At 40.9% G+C, this 14,219-nt stretch overlaps 1 protein-coding gene across 1 annotated transcript in view; it reads left to right on the top strand.

Moving 5' to 3' along the window:
- The window catches only part of LOC145659178 (uncharacterized), a 34,457-nt gene that overhangs the window by 1,394 nt on the left and 18,844 nt on the right, over positions 1-14,219 (top strand). The gene's annotated exons all lie outside the window — the stretch shown is intronic.

Raw genomic sequence — 14,219 nt, forward strand, 5'->3', positions numbered from 1 at the left:
TCTTAGATTTTCACTTGATTTTAAAATGATGATACAAAGAAAACAAACTGGGTATCACAAATCATTGACAGGATTAAACGGCCTTTTGTTAGAAAGGAGGAAGTACATCAGGCCTGAGAAAAGAGGACATTAGCAAGTGTTAGCATTAGCTTGTGTAGCTGGAGTAAACCCATCATCAGTGTTTAAGATGCTAGATTAAAGGAATGACATTATGTGAAGTAATGTCCCTCCAGAAAGTTGTCCCTTGTGAGATGTAGGAAGATGTGCAATTACAAGGGTTGGTTGAGCCCAGTAAATTTTACTAGGTATGGTGGTTTCGAATACAATTGTCAAACATGGTGTCTCAATCTAAGTCTACCCTGTGATAGACAAGCATTTAAAATTGTACCAAATTACAATTTCTAATGTGGCTATTGGAGGATCTGGATTTCTTATATGCTACTGAAGATTATAAATAGGGTTATTCAATCTATACCAAATTTGCACCATGGAGGAAGCAGAATTGCTTACCTACATTCTATACACATTTGAGATATCTTATATGGATATGGCAAAAAACAGTTTTAATAGTTTTGTAAGAGAGTGCTGGAATGCCTTGCAGGATTCCACCAATATCCTGCCCCTGCTGTGCAGCTAACAAAGATGATAAAGGGTAGAAACCGAAAGGTATGAGAAGGGATGAAAAGTAGTAATGAAGTTTGGAAAGTAATGTCGTTCCTAAATACCCAGTCAGTTAGTTTTAAAGTTAAACATTCAAACATAACATGAAGAGTCAGCCTTCAGAATTAGTTAAAGAGAATAGCTGGTCCCATCCTTTATTGCCGGTTAACCTTAACAAACATTATTGAGGCACCCTTCGTGAAGGTCTAACTGTCAAACAGAGAACCCATATTTTTATACACTTTTCAGAAGTGGTTATGTATTCACCCCACCTTCCTTTACATATTAGTGTTTGCATTCACCACCATTACATCTGAACCACACAGTAGTCAATATATGCAAACTGCTATTCAATACCCACACCAGTTGGAAGCCATTACCACTACATTCCAAGAGAAGATTTGTATTAGCCTTGTCCTAAAGAAGATTGTTTTTCTATATGGTCCTGAGCCTGGTGGAGAGTTCATATATCTTACCCTGAGGTCCACCAAAAGCCTACGCAGGATCCTTTACTGAAGCCTGAAGCCCTGTATGCAAGTCATTCTGAAAGGACACAGAATCTCTAAACTCCCTTATGTTTTATGTTATTAATCTGTCCAATGCACTGTTAGGCCTCTTTTCCCTGTAAACACGCATGTTATTACCTCAGTAATAACAGGGACCACCTCTTGTAAAGAATTTATTGCATTTGAAAGTATGGAAATGTGGTCAAAGGTGATGCTAGAAACATCTCCCTTTAAAGGTTAGAAAAGGATATGGAAAGGTAGCAACATGCTTAAAAGCTAAAATGTTACATGTAACTAAACTGTGAGAGATGCCTTTATAAAGAACAGTGTGTGAATCTACAGGGGATGCAGTGGCTGATGTGATCGTGCGTCTGCTATGATAGCGAGGCGAGGTTATTATATTGTGGCTTGTATGTAGTTCAAATGAAATTAAGGAATGGTCTGAGATGGCATCCGACTGGGGTAGTCTGACTATGTTCTCCGTGTCCACCGTATGTCAATAGTAAGTCAAGCGCATGTCCATCAGAGTGTGTGGGTTCTCTTATACATTGGATGAAACCAATTGATTCTGATATACAGCTAAAGGCCAATCTCAAAGGGTCTTGGGCATTATCAAGGTGAATATTGAAATCACAAAAAATAATGGCTCTTTCTACAAAAGTGACTAGATTAGAAAGGAAATCTGAAAATTCCTTAATAAATTCTGAGTAGGGCCGTGGTGGCCTATAGTTACCAAATAGTGAAACAGGCTGGGTGGGCTTCATATCGCTGGCTACATCATTCATTTTAGAAAAAAAAAAATTCCCCTTTTTTCCTCAATTATCCTGTTATCTTCAATTCCCTGTGAGCGATTACTCACGTAATACCAGTGAGAGTTTTAGGGTGCCCCAAAAGGGTGCATTAGGTGCATTAAAGTTACTAATAAAGACTATTTATATTCCCTGTCTTTCAAGTAGAAAATAAATCAGAATACCACAGAAATGTATTTGCTATTAAGGAACCTAGAGCCTTAAAGATTATTTTGGACTTCAGTGGACGTAAGAACAATAGTAGGTGAATAAACTTTATTTATTTATTTATTCCTTAATATGGCATTCTCTAAAATGATGTAAATACATTGAAAATATGCAGTACAAGTGCAGTAAAATAATTCAATGTTGTACTTCTTCTTCTTCAAAGCAGAGCATTGGGTACTTAATACCATTGAACTGTGTCAAATCAATGTGCCCTATTACCATTGAATTTTTACTATTACTATTACAACAGTAATGTAAATAATGTGATACAAATAGTTAATGAAGTACAAATTCATGAAACTCACATGCTGCTAGTATGTTAAAAGTTATAAATGTAAATGACAATTAATTATTCATACTGTTGTTGGTGGGGAATTCAGTAGATTGACTAATTTAAACAACTCCCAAAGTATTTGCATAACCTGAAACACACATTATGAAGACTTCCATTAAAATTAAATTTATTTCAAGATTAGACTAGGAATGGAAAAAAGTACAATGTAAGAAAAAATCAAATAGGTCCTCTGAAAAAGCTGAAATTGTCAGTCATGTAAAGCTTTTACAAGATGAAGCATAATGTCATGGAATGTTAGCCTCCCCCGAGTCATGTGGTTTGGCCTGCCACGTTCAGTGGGAGGGCTGTGTTTGTAACCACACCTGCACCTTGTTCGTCTCAATGTATATAAACCCGTGTTAAAGTGTACAGGGTGTTGGTCATTGTCAGTGTAATGTCTGAGCGTAACGTGTTTATGTTAGATGTATTCTTGTGTATCATGTTTGTTTAACTTCATTTGTTTCAGGTCCATGTTTATTGTTTCTAATACGTGAGTGCCGCTGTCATTTATGTTAATAAATGTTCGTCCCAGTCGGTGGAGTCTGTGCGTCCTGCCCCTCGCCCTACGGCACTCGGGCCGCCACACGTAATCACAGTGCATTATTTCTTTATTATATTAAACTTTTGTACTGGTGTTAAAGCAGTCCAAATATTATACATTGATTCATATACTAAGTACTAAAAGTGTTATACATTGATTGATGTACTATACATATATGAACTGTTTTCTGTATCCTTATGTCTATAAATTAAAAGAATTAAAACATTTAAATGATAAATAAATTACAATAAATGTATAAATATTCACAAATAAGAAACTACATTGGTCTGCACTTTTCTCCACAGATTCAAGGAACTCATGAAAGTTGGAAGCTATAGAAACACATAATACAGAATTATAGACTGACTGATGTGTGAGCAGAAAGATCACTGTGATGTTCTCATATCTAAAGCACTCAAAGCATTGATGTTATGTAAATGAACTGTGATCTGATTGGTTTAAGGAAATAGATTCACCTACTTTGAAGTTCAAGTTTTTATCAAAAGGTTAGAACTGGTTGACTATACTTTGTCTGTTCTGCAACAGGAAATTTAAACATTTATATCCGAAGTATTACGCGATAGAAATCAGTTCAAGACTACCCGTTATTGACCGCTAGATGGGGGAAGATACGAAGAAATAAATGAGTCCAGATCCTCCTGCCCGACTTTACGGTGAGACTCTGCTTTTACGTCATTAAAACGCTAAAGAAAAAAGGCCGCCATATTTGTAGTTCCAAAACGTGAAAAGGTGTCATTTTGTATGCCAAAGAATGAATAAACACCATGCCATGCCTTGAAGACGACGAAATTGCAATCAATTTAGCTAGCCATAAGAATAAGAATAGCTGTTTGATTTACATAATCACAAATATATTGCATGTACATACATCTACATTTCAGTCGATCAAAATGTTTCACGTACTTATAACCGCAACTTTATGTTACAGCGGTCATATCAGATATTTACCAATATAAAACGCAACAGGTGTCGTGTTCTGTAATAGAACATTTTAACATTTATATCCATATTACACTGCATAAATCAATTCAAGACTGTAGAGTCGTCGTACCAAATGACGTAAACTCAATATAAACCGCTGACTTAATTTAATGAACAGTATTAAGATAATGAGTGAGTACAGCGAGTCTTGTCTTACTGATGCCTGTTCTAACTGAACATAGGCAGACTCCTGCATGCTGACTGGTCTAGTCACCAAACACCTGCAGCTATGGCAGCTCGTAGCAGGCAAACAGAACAGTCATTTATTCAAATGATCTACACTGACAACAGTTCTGGAATGTTACCCCTGCCATAGAATTAAAAAGATTCAAGTTCAGCAAATGTTAGCGCATTTGACAATGGGACAGAGACAGAGCAGGACGAAAATCCACCCTCTGCCGACTGAACAAGAGCAGCGGAGGATGAGCAATGACTGGCCCATAAGACCAATCTTGAAGCGGATAGATTTCTGGGCAGAACGTGACCAAAGCTGGAGGTTCCCTGCTCGAAGATCAGGCACTAGCAGGCAAACCGAGCATTGCACAGGCCATATTTGAAATTCCCACAATGCTTTTCTCACCGGGCGTATGTCGGGGCAATAACGTTGTCAGTTGGTCCTACCAGACAATTATCAGCATGACGAGAGCCTTTCATATCAATAAATTCTGACAACACTTTGAAAGTGATAAGCAGTGGTTAGCTCGAAAGTTATTCATAAACAAGCATGTTGAAAATTACGAAGCAAGAGACTTAGATCAGCTGTTGTCTCTATCGATGGTCTGAGTGAACCATGTGTTCTTAGCATGCAGGTATGGTCTAACGCCTTATGTGCTGAGTTGCTGTTTCCATATTTTAAAAATAGAACATTGTTAAACGGCATCTGTAATAGTTAAGGAAAGTGTGTTATAATTATAAAGTGTTACAGTAAGTGTTTTGGCCCCTGACTGCCATTAGGACAAGCCAAGACAACCGCTCACTACGTTAGCTTATCTACTTGTTAAATCAGCCTGAAATTAAGATACAGATAAAAGTGTTGATTTTTATACTAAGATTTTAACAACTTGAGCCAAAGTATTCAGAATGTAAATGTTTGGTCTAGCAGGTATGGCCCACAACTGATGCAGAGAGTGCATGACATGGCAGAGGGGATTCATGTTGGCAAAATGCCCTCCTACGAATTAGTCCCAAATACTGAAGCAAAAAAGAGGCCGAATTCATCTGATGGAAGTAAGTCTAAAAGGGCTTCTTGATGATGTTACCCTGGTGACTTGCATTCTTTCCAGATGCTCAACAACCACTAAAAGTAGTGCATTGCTAAAAACTACTACTTGTGCTGGAGGTGTTGAAAATATGGTTTCCTTGTCATTGTCAGTTTGATTTTATAAGGTTCTACGTGGGTATCGATAGGAGCTGAAACTGTGCATGTGTTGCCCCTCTGAGGAGATGAGCCAATGAGGAAGATGCCCGTGTTCAAATTTGGCTCTAGACCACGCTTTGAGCTGGTGCACTTTGTCAGCGGTTGAAGTTGCAGCAGCATTGGCGGAGTGGGACGCAATGGGGAGAAGGAGAGCGAGAAGGATCTCAGGAGTGAGAAGCTGAACAGCGGCAAGCAGCGGGAGGCTGGAGACAAAGCCTCTCCTCTCCCTTCTCTGACACAAACACAGTCACGTGTTATATACTCACATAATCCAAAATCCAGCATCTTTTATTTGCTGTTAGCTGGCAAAGAGTAATCAGTATAGTCAGATTCCTTTAATGTAAACACTTGGGAAAATTCCTGCCATGATATCACTTTGGACACAGGGAAAATCTGATAGTAAATATTCTGGCAGGGACAGGCCATGACGACTAAGGAAAGTTTATAATGAAGGTTAATTACACCATTCCATAAAATATAGATTCAGTTAAAATGATCAAACTTTTAAGTCATTCACTTTTATTTTTATGTAGTTAACCCTTTCTTACCGACTTAGTACAATGACAGGAGTTCATCAGAAACACTCTCAGTGGCATTTCTGCTTGAATTGGCTTGACTTAGAAATGGTTGGCTAGAAAATTCCTGCCATGAGATCACTTTGGACACAGGGAAGATATGATAGTAAATATTATGACAGGGTGAGGTCATGACTGCTTAGAAAAGTTTATAATGAAGGTCATGAAAGGTCAGTTTTGACTAATTGCAAAAAACGCCATGTAAACATTAGAATGGGAAAGTCAAGTGGTCTGAGCGAAGCGAACTGCGAACGAGGCATGGACCAGACTAACCAGGACCAATATTTTGAAAGGGATCAAAGGAGGATGACATCAAGAATAATTCTGATGATCAAGTGGTGCACGGTCAAGCAAATTGCAGCCAGATACAATGCTGTTGCTCCAACTAACATGTCTGAATGCACAGGTCATCACCTTAGCACATTTGGATGACCTGTTCAGATGATCTGTTCGAGTGTCATTGCTGTCTGAGGCAAACAGAACGGCAAGACTCCAGTGGGCAGAAGAGCAGAAAACTAAACAGTGGAACATCATCTTGTCAGATGTATCCAAAATTCTGTTGCACTATGATGATGGGAGGGTAAGAATTTGGCATAAGCAGCATGAATTAAAGAGTCCTTCCTGTCAGGTGTCAACAGTTCAAGCTGGTAGAGGTGGCATAAAGGTGTGAGGAATGTTTTCTTGGCACACCATGGGTCCTCTGAAATCAGTAGATGTTTGAACAGAAGGGCTTACCTATGTATTGCGACCGAGTGCATCCCTTCATGCAGCTGCTTAAACTATGGCAGAAGGACACTTTCAACAAGACAAGAAACCCTGCCGCAAGGGTTGTATAATCACGGATTTGTTCCAGTATCAAGACAGCAAATTTTCAATGTTTTCCTGGCCTTCACAGTCCCCAGATCTTAATCCTATAGAACATCCCTGGGTAAAGGTATAACAGGCAGTTTAGAACATGTCAGTCCCTCTATGTAATTTGAGAGAAAATATCCTATGAAGATTGGACCAAGATTCCTGCAGAGTATTTTCAGCATATAGTGGAAACTATACCAGAAAGAATTGCTGCAGTTCTGGAGGCCAAAGAAGGTCCAACATGCTATTAAATGGGTGTACTTAAGCCAGATACACTGTGTCCTATAATAGGATGTTGCTGGAATGTATGTGGATGTTGTTGGAATGGCCGCAGAGTTGCAGCAGCAGTACAGGTAGTCTGTGATCCTTTCCCCGATCCGAGTGAGTTTGCCCTATTACACGGTGTCGAGTTATGATGTGAATGTTTAATTACACAGGATGGATTGTGGGCGACGGAACCGAACAGCCTTCAGGATTCAAATAGAGAAAGGTGAAACTTCTCCAGCCTTTGAGTTAATCACAGGACTATTGCATAGCAATTAGGGATAACAGAACAGCTTTCGGGGGTTTGGGTGGGGTGCCTTATCCGCCCCTTTAACAGAGTAGTCACAGTTCAAATTTCCCTTCTTCCATTGTTTACAAGGCATTATACATGTGGTTTATTTATAGTGCACAGAGTAATATGCAGCGAGTCTGGTCTGTCTGCTTTGGAAGAGAAACATTTGGCCAAAAGAGCAAGACACAGCCAGGAGGATGATTGGTAAGAGCACATCATAATATGCACCTTAAAGCTGTGCTCTACAGCTAGGTCCTGTTCCATGACTGCATATATAAATTTACTACTGACATTGCCATTTATATCTGGCCATTTACAGTGCACTCTTGCTCAATGCAGCACTTGAAGCTGATTTTCCATTGTGTAGTTATTATGTTCAAGGGATGTTTGACCCGGTCAGGTTGACACACTTTAGTGAGGGCAGAAGTATCCTAGAGGACACTACAGACAGTGACGAAGACATCTCAGAGCGCGAGGTGAGAGGTTGAGTTTTTTGTTACTCTTTCTACGACATACTTTTCATGCCAGGTACTATTGTCCAGTTCAGCCAAATTTAATTTACTGCCTTGTATTATCATATATAAATTGCTGAACATCTTATCACTCAGTTTCAAACATCCCCTCAGCTGTTTTAAGCCATTTCGGTTATTCAGAAGTACTGCTAAATGGATGTGGTGGGAAAATGAGAGCACATCAAACACAGACAGCTTTATGCATTGAGTAATAAAGAGTAAAAGTTTATTGAGTTCTGTCCCCTGTATAACAGAGTAAGAGGACTGACCCGCAGTACGGTCCCCCTCCCCTTATACACAGAACAGAAGAAAGAGAAAAAAAGAAAAACGACTCCTACAGAGTATCTGCTAATTCATGTTTTGGTTAGCCTGAGCGCTGAAGGCTTCTTCTATCTCTATGGTTAGAACGGTATGTGAGCAGCTGGAGTCCCTGACTCACACGCTTATCTGCAGACTGTTATGCTGTGACTATAGAAACATAAAGCAAAGTAAAATAAAGCAAAGTAAATTTCCACAAAATGAAGCAAAGTAAATTTCCACAACATTTCCCCCTTTTATTCTATATCACACATTATCACACATTTATTCAGCAAATAGCACTACGATGTCTTCATGTGGATCACCGGCACCGCCCATCTTGGGGAGCGGAATGTCTTCACAGAGCTGGGGTTGGTCATTGGCATGACTGCTGAGCGCTGGCATGGTGAACACACTAGAAAGACGTCTGACACGCAATGACAAAAAAGGAGGTAAACACAGAAGAAGAAGAAGAATGGGTAGCAGAATGGGCAACGCTACAGCTGCTAGGTTCGCTGCCCAACTGCCCAACCAGGCCGTCAGCCAGTCCCAGAATCCACCTGGAACTGTAGGCTGCGGAGTGAAGGCAGATAACACATGATTCATATAATCAGCAATATTAGCGCTGAGATCTGGAATGTAAAAACAGCAGGAAGTGTTAATCATTTTGCACACTCCTCCTTCCTTCATGGTTAGGAGATCTAATACCAATCTATGTTGAAGCACTGCTGCCCTTATCACTTGTTGTTCTATCTTTAAGGCACCTATTGCTGCTAAGGTGTCATTAACTACTTGCAGTAACTGATAAGCTAAGCCATTGATCTTTTGCAGGGCTGCTACTGTGCCACCGCCCAGGAAAAGGGACCAACCAATGGTTTCACCCGGAGTGGTCCATGGGTCCCTCAGAATTCTACCACAATAGTCTGTGCTGGTTATGTCTCTCCTCACCCTGTGCTGCTTGGCATGGGGAAGTGTATACACCTGTGTCCTTGGGCGCACTACAGCTGGATAACAACAACCAATCCGGTTCTGTGGCAATTCACCATAGGCCACCGAACCACAGACCCACATTACATTCCAATACCCCTGCAGGGTTGTCATGGAACAATTCCAGAGGGAACTGCTATTGGAGTCACTGCAAGTGCCGTTGCTGTGCACCTGCACATAGTCGACGCATCTGGACCAGGCTTCCGGCACCTGCTGCTTCATCTGCTATACAAATATCTCACCCTTACTAGCTGCCACATGCAGCATCATTTTCGGTGGTGCAGGGTTAGTGGGACTGGGACAGTTTGAGGTCTGGTTAATAACCTGGCACATAGAGATTGTCATATTCACTTCTCCTACGTCTGCGTTTTTCAGAGGGATTACAGTCCATGGAACACTGGTATGCTGGCACACCAGGCACTCTTGCTCGATATGTTGGGCATGCACAATGACTGACATACACGCTGTATTTTGCTGGCATTTAGCTGCTAATCGTTCTGCCTCAGTGGCGTTGGGACCCTGAAATGGTAACAAGTCTTCTGATAAGTGGTGGGATTCTTCATCCATGTTAATATGCAGTCTATGTTCTGACTGTGTTAGCTGTGTCTGATTTTCTCTATGTGTCAGTGCTACATGTGTCAGTGGCACACAAATGTCAGCCCCCACCCTTTCTATACAGCACAGATAGCTACCATTGGGATTGTTCCAGTTTCCTCGTAACTTTACCTGAATGGCATTTCCATCCCCGGGCGCACTGGCAATAGTAAGATTGACTGTTTAACTTCACTATCAGTTCTGATGTCCCATACATATTTTCTGTTTGCAGAATAATCATAAGAACCAGACGGAACCCTAATGATTTGACTCTGCTTTGTGGTGTTTTCTCTTAGGTGACCTGTAATTGTCTGCTGCACTGGCTTATTGAAGGCTTGATACCATGGGATTTGTTCCTTGTTAGAGGTGCTAAAATAGCCGTTGTTTAACCTGGTCCAATAAGCGGAGGAGGAGGTATCCCAGGTTATACGTTCGGATGTACTCAAGTGGACACTATGCCAGACCCCAAGTATCACAAGCACCAACACACCCATCTTATGGGTTTCTTGACGGTTCCGAGTGTCGAAAGGGTAGGCCTTGCCTTTAACACCCTACTCAACACAGTTCCAACTCAACCAGTACTTTAATATGCTGTCCACGATTCCCCCTTTGCTCACATGGCTACGCCCATGAGCAATTCTGATTAGGCCCTGCACGTATGATTTGGGTAGGCAAGGTTTGCCCGTAGGTGTGTGTGTCCAAGCACCATTGTACACTGTGCAGTCTAGTTATCTCCACCTGGTGCGCTCGGTGGCGGTAGCCCCTGACTGAATCTCCCGTAATGTGGCCTGCGGGGTAGCAGCGGTTTCCTGTATTGCTTGCACAGCGGTTTTAGTTGCAGCTGCCTTTGCTACTCTATCTGCAAAATTATTCCCCTTGCTGATTTGGTCTTCTGTAGTCTTGTGAGCTGCACACTTAACAACTGCAATTGTCTTTGGCAGCAAAATGGCTTCTAGCAAGATGGCGATGTCTAATATATTTACCCGAGCTTGTCAGGAATTGCCTATGTTTCCATATGGCTCCAAAATCATTAACAGTTTTGTCTGCAGCTAGTTTGCATGCTTCCGTCAGTGCTATTAGTTCAGCAGCCTGCGCTGAATAGGAGGATGGTAATACTTCTGTTTTAAGTATTTCATGATCTGTTACTACCGCGTATGCTTCCCTATTGACCCCTGTGTCGTCCCTGCTGGCTGACCCATCCACATAGAGGCATAGGTCTGGGTTACTTATGGCTTCTTCAAAGAGATCAACCCGCGGTATATATACTTCAGCTAAGATTGCTGTGCAGTCTTGTGGATCTCCATCCTCCTCCGTAGGAAGGAGTGTAGCTGGGTTCAGTGTTATACACCTTTTGACAGTTATATTAGGCATATCTAAGAGGGTGGTGTGGTATCTCAGCTACCACTGGGCTGAGAAGTGTGACAATCTTTGGTCCTGCAGTATTCGGTGTACTGCGTGTGGGACTAAAACCTAATGGTTTAGGTAGCGAAATTATGGCTTGTGGTCGGTTTTGAGACAGCTTGTGTGTATTTCCCTTAATGATATGCCCCAAGAACGTCACTTCCTCCTTAAAATTCTGTAATTTTGCTCTACTAGGTCAGTTACATGTATGTTACATCTGAAATATTTCCATGAGCTTTTACGCAACATACTAAACAAAGGTTAGGAACAGGCTAAATCAAATCAGGCTAACTCTCAGCAGGTCAAAAGTACTTCAGACTGCAAACTATGATCTTGTATTTTATCAAATTTTATCATAATTGTAACGCAGGGAGGATTGGCAGGATACAAAAGAGGAGCCATGATGCATACAACGATGTTTATTTAGAGACATGGAAGACAACGTAGCAATAAGGCTATCGTGGGATCAAACACTGACAACGTTAACGTTTACACAAAGGACTTATATACGCAAACAATAACAACATAACGAAGGGCAGGCGTGAAACACAAGGGAGCGTGGCCACACGGATGAACACACACACACACACACACAAGCAAACGCACACGGGGAGACTTTTGGGGGGAGGGGCCGTACCGTGACAAGAATATGTTCACACATGCTCTCTCTCTCTCTCTCTCTCTCTCTCTCTCTCTCTCTCTCTCTCTCTCTCTCTCTGTCTCTCTCTCTCTCTCTCTCTCTCTCTCTCTCTCTCTCTCTCTCTCTCTCTCTCTCTCTCTCTCTCTCTCCCCATCCTTTCAGCCTTTGGGTTTCAATAATACCCCCAGGGCAGACAGAGCCACTATTCAAGCAATGTAATATTCTGCTCTGGCTCCTCCTACCTCTGCAATGACATCCTCAGCTTTTATTTCAGTGGGTGTTGCATAGCCACTCATAAATATAAGTATGCCCCTGCCTGAGCTCCTGAAATTACTACAGCCTATTAAAAAAAAAACCTAATGAGTAAGCTTTTACGTAACATACTAAACAAAGGTTAAGAACAAGCTAAATCAAATCAGGCTAACTCTCAGCAGGTCAGAAGTGCTTCAGACTGCAAACCATGACCTAGTATTTTGTCAAACATGTTTGTTATTACATTATCAGTGACTTAGCCTTGTTAAAGTAGATGAGGGCTTGTGGTCGTGAGAGAGTGACAATAAGCAGCAGCATAACCTTGTAGAGCAGCACCTGCTCCGAGTTACGCATACGCACCAACGGGTCCGTGCATCTCTGACTACAGGTGAACAAACCGGTACAGTGCGCTGGCGTAAGTGCCATTAACCACTCTAAACTGGAGTTTTCAGTGTATATACGTGGAGGAAGGACAAGTAGTTAAAGAGCATTTCGTCTCCACATGTGTTGTGGTTGCTGGCGGTACTGGTCAGCGCAGGGCGCGTGTGTCAAAGCTGGACATACTCCTGTCCATTGATCTGGCAATGCAAAACAGAGAGACTGAGCTGCAACAGAGTTCCAGAGTTTTAACAAGAATTTTGACTTATTGACAACTCGCATATAAGAACAAAGTGAAAGATTTAAGATCATGCTTTTATGCTTTCAGAAGATTAACTCACCTGCCTTTCAGAGACGTGCAGAGCGGAACTTTCAAAAAGCTTATCAACGTGACGAGAATGCGAGGTTTAGGTTCATCTATAGTGTTACAGTAACAATGTGAAATATGGATATTGAGGTCAGCATCACTTAAGAGTGTATGTGTGAAACATCCTTGTCACCATAAATGTTGTGTTGTTACAAAATTAAGCAGTCCATCCAGTTTCATTTACCTGATTTATTAGCAGCCTGTGCCCACGGTCTGACTCAAGTATTTTTATTTTAATTTCCTCCATGTTGTTTATAATAGGCCTACAGTAAGAAATCCTTTTAAAGGTGATCGCCATTTCTCCCGTTGTATACTGTTGAAGCATACGAGTTTTTATTCACTGAGAGATATGTCATTTATGGGGATTAGGTACAGCGCGTTTTATTCAGGACATTCACGACGATATATGGGCTAAATGGGATTGTAAAATAACTAGCTAGCTAGCCATGTATTTAAACAGAACCTGAATTGTGTTACATGGGGATTTTTATCCCATGTTTTTAAGGCTGCGTTATGTACAGCCTAGCATAAATAAATATGCAAGAATGCAGAGCACAAATAGTCCATAGTTTATTTTCCCTTCTATATAAGCCCGCAGGTTCATAGGTGACTAGCTTTTATAATTTCATTTGTAATTTGAGCATAATGGTGGAAACTTCAAAGAACAATATGGAAAAAAAGGAGGGTTGTTTACATAATTGCCCTTGAAAAAGTTTATAAGAATTAAACTCTTGTGTACCCCTCCGACATTCTCCGGAGGGTCCCTCAAAAGCATGTTTATATTTAAGTTGCAATAAAGGACGGGACCAGAAATTCTCTTCAACTAATTCTGATATCAAGTGGAAACAAGTTGTCAGGTTCTGGTCCGCACCGAACCAGGAACGCAGACACAGACACGTACACACATATCCGCACAAATCACCCACGACGACCACTGCTCGGTTCACAATCACACACTTATCAACCATCACGATCACCTGCTTCTAATTAACTCTCTCCCTATTTAAACCCCTCATGTACCATCCTCCAGTGTTTCCCATTTAGCATACTGTGGACTAAAGCTGAGCCTGTCTTCATGAGCTTCCACACATCTGTTTTTAAAACTTTTTGGCAGTGCTTTGTGTGACTAATATCCTGCCTTTTTATCCCTCACTCATGTCTTGCTCAGGTGTCAATATGTCACATAACTAAATTAGTGTTCTATTATTTTCTTAGTTTGTACAAGAAGTACAAATATGTAGCTATCTAACATTTATAATGTGTATTGTTTCTTATTTTGTTAACATTAAAATGTAAAACCAAGTGAAAACATTTAAATGTAAAAACAGGTTT

This window comes from Electrophorus electricus, chromosome 9 (genome assembly GCF_041902795.1).
Source record: "Electrophorus electricus isolate QZ-2024a chromosome 9, ASM4190279v1, whole genome shotgun sequence".
Lineage (NCBI taxonomy): Eukaryota > Metazoa > Chordata > Actinopteri > Gymnotiformes > Gymnotidae > Electrophorus > Electrophorus electricus.